Here is a 10,015-nt window from a genome sequence, read left to right as displayed (position 1 = left end):
GGCCTCTTCTGCTACACCGAGCGACCCCGCTTCTAGAGCCCTTCGCTGGCGTGATCTCGGAAACCACGGGTCGGCCTCCCTGGCCCCCAAGTGGCTGTGCAGAGAGCACGTGCCCAGAGGTGCGGTTCGCAGGAGCCCAGGGCTCCGGGCCCGCTCGGGACTGAGTGTCTCCGCGCCCTGTCACCAGTACACGGAGTTATGTGGCAGAGCCCCAGTGCTCAGGGCTTCTCATAGTCGTTAGGGAGTTATGATCCCTGCCTCCTTGGACTTGTGCAGATTAAACTCGTTAATAACATGAGGTCCAGAAGCAGTGCCCAGCATGCGGCCAGGGCTATGCGAAAGAAATTCTTAATAACTTTTATCTTTGTTACTGAGATACCCACCGAGTGGGGATCGAGAATCCCTGGAGATCACCGGCAGTAGGTCTCTTAGGTGCCCATTCCTCAGCACAGGCCAAGGCCAAAGGGACACTAAAGAGTCAGTCTGGGTGTGGTCCTGTCTTGCATGAAGTAACCATGACGGCCCTGAATTTCTCTCGTCTTCTTGATGACTTTTAAACTTAAATCCATACTGGGAAGGTGGCATCTTAGATAAGCCCTTCTTTCCATACTTAATGTTATTACTGACTCATCCGTGTGGTAATGGCCACAGGATTATGTAATTGCCACGGGAGTGAAATAATCTCAGATCTGCCGACCGACTACCCTCATGAGAAGAAAGCTTGTAGGACTGGCATCCCTGAGGACAGGGGGTTCTAATGATACCACTAGGGTGAGAGGCACTTGACTACCATCCACACACAGCCTGGGTGATTACTTGTCCCCCTGCCTGGAATGTCTGCTCCTGTTTCCTCTCTGAGCAGTTCTACTCATCCTTCTCCCTGAGGCCTTCCCTGGGCCCTTCAGGTCCAGTCACTGCTTCCCGCTCTCCCAGGCTCCTGCCTCCCAGAATCCCTGAAGCTGTGGCTGTCAGTGCGGAGCAGGCTAGTCCCAGATAGCGCCTGTGCAGTGCAAGTGTGTGGAAACATGAGCTCTCCATCGTCACACGGAGACACCGCTGTCCTCTTGTGTCTGCACATGTCTGTCTCAGCTAGGCTGGACTTCCTGAGAGCAGGAACTGCCCCCCACCTATCTAGCCGCCCAGCACCCAGCATGATGCTGGCACCAAGAGGGAAGAAAGTAGAAAAGTGACATTTTGAGAGTAAAGAGCATTCTGCCGGGGTCCTTGGTATTCATCTTCATGGTGACCCTGTGAGCTTCTGCTGCTTCCCATTTCACCAAAAGTAAGTCAGAGCCAAGGAAGCCCTGCCAGGGTCTCACAGCTCCTGGGGCCAGAGTCCAACCCCAGCCTTGCTTTTGCGCCTCCCGCCATGGCCCCGCAGGTCCACACAAGGATCCCCCACAAAGGAGGACATGCCCATGGGTTTGCACACTCTTCCAGGGCACTCCCCCTTCTTAGGAGAACATCCCAGGGCAGCAGCCTGTGGCCAAGAGAAGCCCAGCTCCTTAGTAATCGGTAAGGTAGACACAGCCTTCTTCTTTGCAGGTACTATAAGTCTTCCTGGTATGTTTTATAGGCTGATGTCAGAAGTCAACCCAAGAATCCCATTTTTCATCTCTGGCTGTCAGCTCACCCCTGGCACTTTAGGTCCAAATCCCAGCAGATTAATGACAGCCAGCTGCAGAGACTGAATACAGGCAGTCCCCAGGCACCACCCCAGCAGCCTGGGTGGTGGATGCTGGGCGGGAGGAGAGAAGAATGCAGAGCCTGGGACAGCCCTGGAGCCAAGGAAGACATGAAAAGTCAGAACTGTCGATGGTCTGCAAAGTCCTCACCAGGGGAGCCGCAGAAAGCAATCAGAAATGAGGGACCCCCCTTCAGGGGCCCTTTGGGGAGGCAGGACTAGAAGCCCAAGTGGCATTCAAGCCATGTTGTAAGAACAGGAGAGCAGGCTCCAGATCCGGTCCTCCCAAGCCTCGTTCCCTGACCATTGCCCATCTCCTACCTGTGACCTGAAGGCACCACCACTCATCCTGTCCTTCCCAGAGGCCTGGTGAGGAAGGACAGTGCTAGAGGAAGAAGGAAACTGATGGCTCTTTAGATGAAAGACCTGATTGCACAGGCCCAGGGGGGCATTGCAACCTCACAGGCAGAGTTCAGCTCAAGGTGCAGCAAGGTAGTGAGCTCCCCATCCCGGAGGTGTGAAAGCAGGGGCCGCAGAAGAAGGCCCTGCACAGAGGACTCCTCCTGGCTCACAGGGTGGATGCAACCAGGGTCTGCAAACTTTTTCCCTAAAGGGCCACATAGTAAATCCTCGTGAGCTATATGGTTGGTCTCTGTCACAGCCGCTCCACGCGGCCATGAGTGCATAGAAGCAGCCCTAAACAGCAGGTGAATCACTGGCCTGGCTGTGCTCTAATAAAACTTTATTTATGGCACTGGGATTTTAAGTTTGTGTAATTTTCACCTGTCATGAAATATTCTTTGGCTTTTATTTTACCCATTTAGAATCATGAAGACCATCTGTAACTCTCAGGGCGTTCAAACATGCACTGGATTTGGACTCCAAGGTGGCTGAGCTCTCTGATCAGAGCAGCTGGCCGAGGCAGAACGGTGGAAGGCAGAGCTCCTCAAAATGGGGTCCCAGAGCACCCAGGCTGGGAGTACTAAGGCCCTCAGCCCTCCGAGTCAGAATCTGTACCCTTATCCACAGGATCCCTGAGATGTCCTCTCATCTTAAAGCTTCTGTTTTCTGACCCATAAATGCAGGAGCCAGATTAGAGCCCAGGTCTCTATGTTAAGGCTGGTGATGGAATGTCGGGTCAGGGCTCAGCACCAGCTGAAAGCATAGTAGTAAGGCCCAGGGTGAACTTGACCCAGGGACCCTCACTAGCTCTGTTAAATGGGACGTGTTACTTGGCCAAACTGTTCTTCAGTTTCTCATCTGTAAAACGAGACTAATAATGGCACCTGCCAGAGGGGATTGCTATGTGCGGCCTTGTGGAGCCCTTGGCCTGGGGCCTGCGCACCGGAGGTGACCGTACCATGGTGATGCTCACTGTTGTCAATTCCTGGGCACAGAGTTAGTGTCAGAGCTAAGGTGCCAGTCCAGGGCCCTGACTCCAATGCAGCCCTGTGTTGGTTTCTTTCTGGGTCTTTGTGTCCCTGAGGATTGAGCCCAGGCTGGTGGCAGCCTCCCTCACCACAGGTCAGGTTTCAGCCTGTGGGGTGGAGCCGAGTCTCACTTGGGAATTAAGGCCTCTCTGCCTGACTCTGGATGGAACTGGTAAATAGGTTTTATTCCCTCACTGAGCTCAGAGAAATAAGAGTAAAGTCCCGGAAAGGATTTCCACTCTTCTGGTTTTAGAAAATGCGAAAACAAACACCTTAGTGTCTTCTCATTAGCTCGGGCCATCCCCCTGTGAGAAGCAGGGATTGGGGCAGGTTAGCTCCCCCTCCTTGCTGGCCAGTGCTCACCCAGCTTTAGTCCCACTCGTGATCCGTGGACCCGCATGCCACCTTTATTTGGGTCCATCTTTGCTTTAATTGCCTCGCCTATTTTAATTTGATCTGTCCTGTGTAATTATATCCCCATAGTCATGGCTTTGATGAGCTAGTTCCTGGTTTTTTTCTATCCCACATTAAAGTTAATGTCCATCTATAAGTGTCTTGATGTTTGCCCGGGAACTGGCCTACTGGGTTTCTGAGTGACACATTTTGGTGCCTTGGTCTTAGCAGCTGTACATGGGCTCCAAGCTTAGCCTCTACCTCAGAGAAGCTGGGTTCAGGTGCCGGTCCCTCCCCTTCCCATCTGTGTACCTGAGGCAGGTGACAGAACCTCATAGGGAAAGGACACGGGAAACTTGGCAATCAATGGAGCACCCAAGAAGTGCAGAGGGGAGCTCCTGAGGGGAAGCAGGGACCGGAGAGGACCACCCAGGCCACAGGGGCTGAGAATTGAGGGCAGACAGTGGTATCCACTGTTCAACTTGAATTTGTTTGGGTACAGTACAGCCACTGTGGTGGCTAACTTTACATGTCAACTTGCCTGGGCCATGGTACCCAAATATTTAGTGAAACATTCCACATGCTTCTGGAAAGATATTTTTAGATGAGATTAACATTGACATCAGTAGACTTTGAAGCAGATTGCCCTCCATAATGTGGGTGAGCCTTGTCCAATCACTTGAAGGACTTAATAGAAAAAGACTGATTCCCAGAACAAGAGGGGATTCTGCAGGCAGACTGCCCTTGCATTTGAACTGCACCTGGCCCTGGCCTCCAGCCCTCCAGCCTATATTGCTTGCAAATTTTGGATCTGCCAAGTCTCCACAATCACATGAGCCAATTCCCTCAATCAATCAACATCCCGAGAGAGAAAGAGAGAGAGAGAGAGAGAGAGAGAGAGTGAGAGTGAGAGTGTGTGTGTGTGTAGGACCCTAATGCAAGCCCCTTCTCCACTCTCCAGCCTCTTGCACTGGGAGAGGGGAGCGGCCATCACGCCCTGGCCTGCACAGCCTTCTCCCTCTTATGTGAGTGGTTTTAAAAAACTCCTTTGTCTAACTGACATTTTTTTCAGTTGGGTCCTATAGTTAGTTACACCAAGTTGAAAATTGTGGATTGCGAAAGTAATACCCTCTGCAATGTATTTTAGGGTTCTCTAGTGGCCTGTGGTTAAAAAATGACAGGGAGAGGCGCCAGAGTTTTGAGGAAGGTCGGCTCAACAACTTAGGAAGCTGGTGGAACTTTCCAGGCTAGGTCTGGAAAGAACTCTCCATGTAGAAATAGCCTTCAAGACAACATGCAGGCTGAAAAAAGAAGTTGGCCTCTGCATATAGGTAACTTCTTTCTTTAATTTTAAATTAATTTTTCTTTTTATTTATTTCTTTTTTAGTGGTGGGGTTTGAACCCAGGGCCTTGTACATGCTAGGCAAGTGCTCTACCACTAGCTCTGAATATATAAAGTCTTTTTTTATGGGAGTACTTGAAACTTTCAAAAGATCATTCGTGGACAATATTTTTGTAGCAGATCACATTCATTTTGGCGTGTGCTTTGTGCTCAGTGGACAAAATGTGCTTAAAATGCACCCTCTCATCTCACATTCTGGAATGCGAGTGCTCGGTTATTCTGCGGAAGGACTAATACACAGAGAGGCTGAGACATTCACCAAGGGCCACTCAGCTAGTAGGTGCTCAAGCCAGGATTGAAGTGGGATTTGTCTGGGTCCATACCACGTGCTTCTAACTCTTCCTCCTCAGTGTTGCCCTTAGGATCAAAGGGCCTCTGGGGCTTCCCTTGGTGTAAACACGTGTCCATCCAGAATGAGTCCGATCGGTAACAGCTCCTCCTGGGTCCTGTCCCCTTACATTGGATCCACCGTGGCAACCAGAAGCTTAACCAACGGCACCAACTTCCTGTGTCTATTACTAGGAGAGCCCAGGAGCCCCTGAGGGGTACCACCTGTGTCCGGGGGCCATCAGTAGCTGCAAGGGAGACTAGAAAAGCAAAATACCATGAGCCAGTGAGCATGTCTTTAAACGCAGTGAGGCCATTGCAGTCAGTCCTTGCAGGGGAGCTAATAAGAGTGAGTCCAGGGTCCAGCACGCGCAGGTGAGGGCAGGGTGCAGGTTCCCAAGCTGCCTTTCCTGACTGTGCTTCCTGGTGGCCAGTGCAGCTAGTCTGTGTCCAGGGAGTCAGTCAGAAGGCCACCTCCAGAGTGGAGTGGTCCTGGTTCTGATGGTATTAATTTGGAGGACAGATGGAAGAGGGACATGGAACTTTAAAAAATATTCCAGTTGAAAGAAAGGCTAGAATTCCCACCCACCAGCTACCAAGGAATTGATGAGTGTCAAAAGGTGCAAGAACTTCATCTAAATAAATATTCTGGCGGGGCTGGGGCTCAGTGGAAGAGCACTTGCCCAGAGTGTGTGAGGCACTGGGTTCGATACCTAGCACCTCATATATAACTAACTAAAATAAAGGTCCATTGACAATTAAATAAATAACAATAAAAATAAATAAATGTTCGAAAGGGGCATCGTGCTGGCGAATCCCTCAGCCCGCTCAGCCGCTCGGGACACAGGTGCTGCAGGTTTACAGGGTTACCTTGGGCCAGGGCCCTCCTTAAGGAGAACTGGGCATCTTGGGAGGAACCCGCGGCCTTGTGGGAGAGACAGAGAGTCTTTCTAGGAGTCCACTAAGTGGCTGCCAGCTATGCCTGAGCAGCGTACTGTAGGCCACCGAGTACGAAGAGCTGGAGATCCCACCTCGAGCTGGGCTAGGAGCCTGAGGGGGGCATGGGAAGTGGGGGCACATTCCTAGGACAGGGCAGGTTGAGTGCACAGGAGCCTGAGGAAGGGTGAGCAGGCCGGGCATGGCGGGAAGCCAAGCCACGGGAAGAGGCAGGAGGAAGGACCAGGCCCACCCAAACCTGGGCCTCGCCCCCCCTAACTTCAGGGAAGCCCTGTCACTTAGGTCCATGCCAGAGTAACCACAGCTGGCCTTCCATGGTGGACATGGAGGAGTCGTGATCAGGGCCACTTTCAGCAGCAAGTACCAAGAAAGCCTCTGCCCTGTTCTAGCAAGAAGCCTGGGGCTTTGGGGTTGGTGTGACAGCTCACGATGTCCTTGAACACCCCGTCCCCACTCTGTCCTTGCCTGGAGGTTGGTGGGTGGAATGCAGTGGACGGTCCTGGGGGAAGTGGGGAGGGGTGACCCTCACATCAAACTGCACCTGGGCAGCCTGGAGGCTCAGTCCCGCGGACCCTCCCTCTGCGCCTCCTGAGAGTTGGGGGGGAGGCGGCCTTCAAGGAAGGGAAGGGGCGGAGTCCAGAAGCCCTTGGTCGGCTGAGCAGCAGACCTCTTCATCCCAGCAGCTGGGGTGCAGGGTGGTGACACTGGCTCAGTGGGGGCCAGTCATTGTGTCATTGTTCACTGCGTTGTCAGGGCCAGGATGAGGAGTGACACAGTCTGCCTTCGAGCTGACACAGGCCTTGGGGTGGGTGTGGCAGCTCATTTCCTCTGCGGCCTCCTGGGCCCTCCCACTGACTCAGCACCTGCCTGCCCTCCCTGTCCAGTGGCTTCACTTCCCAGGGGACCGCATCTGCACTGAGGGTGAGGCCACTTTGGTTTTACTCCCCCACGTCTCCGTGGGTCCTGGACACAGTTCTAGAGGCCCATGACATGGTGGTGAGGTGTATGGACACGAGAACCTGGGGGATCCCTTGGGGAGACTCTGTGCAGCTCACAAACTGTGGCCGTGGGCAAGTTACCAGCCCCCGAGCCCTCAGCTTGGCATCTGTGTCTGTGGGCGCGCTGAGCGCCCGTGTGTGTGTGTGTGTGTGTGTGTGTGTGTGTGTGAGAGAGAGAGAGAGAGAGTGAGAGAGAGAGAGAGAGAAAGAAAGAGAGAGAGAGAGAGAGAGAGAGAGAGAGAGAACGCACTGTTGGCACCTGTGTGAAGGGTGGCGTTCTGGAGAGGTCAGGTCTGTGACCCTTGGGCAGCTGGGGGTCGTAGATGGGGTTTAAACAGAGGAGCTCTGGTTAGATTATGTTCGAGAAAAAGAGCTTGCAGGTGGCGGTCCTGCCTGGGCAGGTGATGGGCCTGATCCAGAGCCAGCCCTGCGGGGAGAGGCCGGGCGACTGCTGGAGTGGCCAGGTGGCAGGGAAGGCCGAGTGGCGGTGGCTCCCTGTAGCTCCCACAGAGGCGGCCTCCTCCTGTGCAGCACAGGATGTCTCCTGGGATTCTGGCACAGCTCAGGAGGAGCAGGCCAGGACTGGGTGCCCAGCAGCTGCCCGGAGTGAGGCAGGTGCCACATGGGCGTGGTGGCCTCCTCCCTCCTCTGGGCCTGTCACAGCCCTCCCTCGCCTGCGCCTCGCTGCCCTTTCCCTCCAGGCAGGCAGCTCCGCACGTGCAGAGGCAGGGCCACGTGCAGAGGCGGGGCCGCTGCTCGGCCTGACTGTCTGAGGGGAGGGGATGTCGCCCTCAAGCTAGGAAGATCACCTGGAGCCCCCTGAGTGAGATGTGTCTGCACCAGGCCCACCACAGAGAGGACAGGCTGCCAGACCCACTCAAACCTGGGCCTCACCCCCCCTAACTTGACCTAAAACCCCGTGACCCAAAACCAGGGAGTGCCAGGCTGGGGCAGCAGCAAGCCGCCCAGTGGCGTGGGTTTGCAGGTCTGGCTCCCTCAGGTGCTGGGAGACAAGGCCCACCTGCTGCCCATCTGTCCTTGAAGCATTGCCAGCAGGTCAGGGTCAGGAGCCAGTTCATCAGTGTTCTTATTGCCCCTTCTTAAAATAGCTGGGTTACGGTCACCGTTAAAAACAAAAACATGACAGCCTCAGATTCCTGTGGGTTGGAATTCTGCCCTTGATTGGCACGCCTGCCTGCTGGTGCCAAAGTAGTCCACGTGCCCAGTCCTGCCGTCGACGCCCAGGGCTCAGCTAAAGCGCTGAGGCTGGCTTTGAACTCGTGGTCCTCCTGCCTCGGCCTCCTGAGCCTCCCAGCTAGAATCTTCATCTTCTTTTTTTTCAGTTGTCAGTGTACTTTATTTATCTATCTATCTATCTGCAGTGCTGAGAATCGAACCCAGGGCCTCACACGTGCTAGGCAAGGGCTCTGCCACTGAGCCACAGCACCAGCCCCAGAATCTCCACCTTCTCAGTGGCTCTGCCCACTGGGGAGCGCCAGACTCGTGCTCCGGGAGCCCTGCACCCCGCTGCCTCCTGGTGTGGGATTCCCCTCACCTGGGAATGTCCACTTCCTCTCCACAGTCGCTGTCTTTCCAAAATGACCCCAACACTTCCAAAACCTCAGAGCTCTGTCCCCAGAAGAAGAGGGAGGTCATCATTTTCAGGGTGTGCTGGGGGGGTCTCGAGAGGCTTCAGCTGGGGGCACTGGAAGCAAAGGTCCAGGAAGGGCAGAGCGCTGGCCGTGCAGAGCTCCCAGCCCCCAGCGAGAGACAGGCCAGCGACGCAGTGTTAGGCGCCCACAGCCCGCGCTGGAGGCCACCACCCCACCTCCAGGCTGGTGATGCTGCAGGTCACTGTGGAGGTTAAACCATCACCGTGGAAGGTCCTGGAGGTCAGGCTGACCAGGGAGCCGTGGAAGGTGGGGGCCGGGGAAGTGTGGGCGCTCTGGAGTTCCAAGATGCTCTCTTGGGCAGCCTGGTGAATGGGTGGGCTGGAGCCCACCGGAAGCAGGGAGAGGCGGAGGCAGCTGTCCACAGGTGAGCGGCTTGGGGACAGCAGGAAGGGAACGGGTGTGACGGAAGGAGACTGGGAGCTGGCATTGGCCAGGATACATAAGCCTGGAGTTAGGGGTGACTCCACGATTTCTGATCCATGGGACTAGAGGGCCTCTGGGCATGGCCTGTGGGACACAAGCCCTCCCTTGACCCTGGCTCCCTGCAGGCCTCTAGTGGTCCCCCAGTCGGAGCCTGTTAAAGCCCCTGTTTCAGTCAGCTTTTTCACTGCTATGAGTAAAAGACCCGACCAGAGCAATTTTTAAAAAACATTATTTTTTAGTTGTAGATGGACACAATATCTTTATTTTATTTATACCTGGATCGAACCCAGAGCCTTGCACGTACTAGTCAAGCGCTCTGCCACTGAGCCACACCCCAGCCCCAAGACCAGAACAACTTTAAAGGAGAAGTTAATTTGGGGGCTCATGGTTTCAGAGGTCTCAGTCCATAGACAGCAGGCTCACTCCTCTGGGTTTGAGGCGAGGCTGAACGTGATGGTGGAAGAGAGTGCAGAGGGAAGCAGCTCATGTGATGGTCAGGGAGCAGAGAGACAGGTCTCCACTCACCAGAATCAAAGTACCTACCCCAAAGCCAGCTGCCAGTGCCCACCTCCTCCAGCCTCAGTTACCACTCAGCCATTCCTATCAGGGGATTAAGGCACTGATTGGGTTAAGGCTGTCACCACGCAATCATTGGTCCTCTGAACCTTCTTGCGTTGTCTCACACGTGAGCCTCTGGGGGTCACCTCACATCCAAACCAACCAACCCC

The 10,015-nt window shown here is 54.4% G+C and overlaps 1 protein-coding gene across 4 annotated transcripts in view; it reads left to right on the top strand.

The window, feature by feature from the left end:
• Positions 1-10,015, top strand: part of Tom1 (target of myb1 membrane trafficking protein) — a 35,690-nt gene that overhangs the window by 761 nt on the left and 24,914 nt on the right. The window lies entirely within an intron of this gene.

The sequence above is a fragment of the Marmota marmota genome, unplaced genomic scaffold, assembly GCF_001458135.2.
Source record: "Marmota marmota marmota unplaced genomic scaffold, marMar, whole genome shotgun sequence".
Classification (NCBI taxonomy): Eukaryota; Metazoa; Chordata; class Mammalia; order Rodentia; family Sciuridae; genus Marmota; species Marmota marmota.
This window is presented reverse-complemented; position numbering and strand designations above follow the sequence as displayed.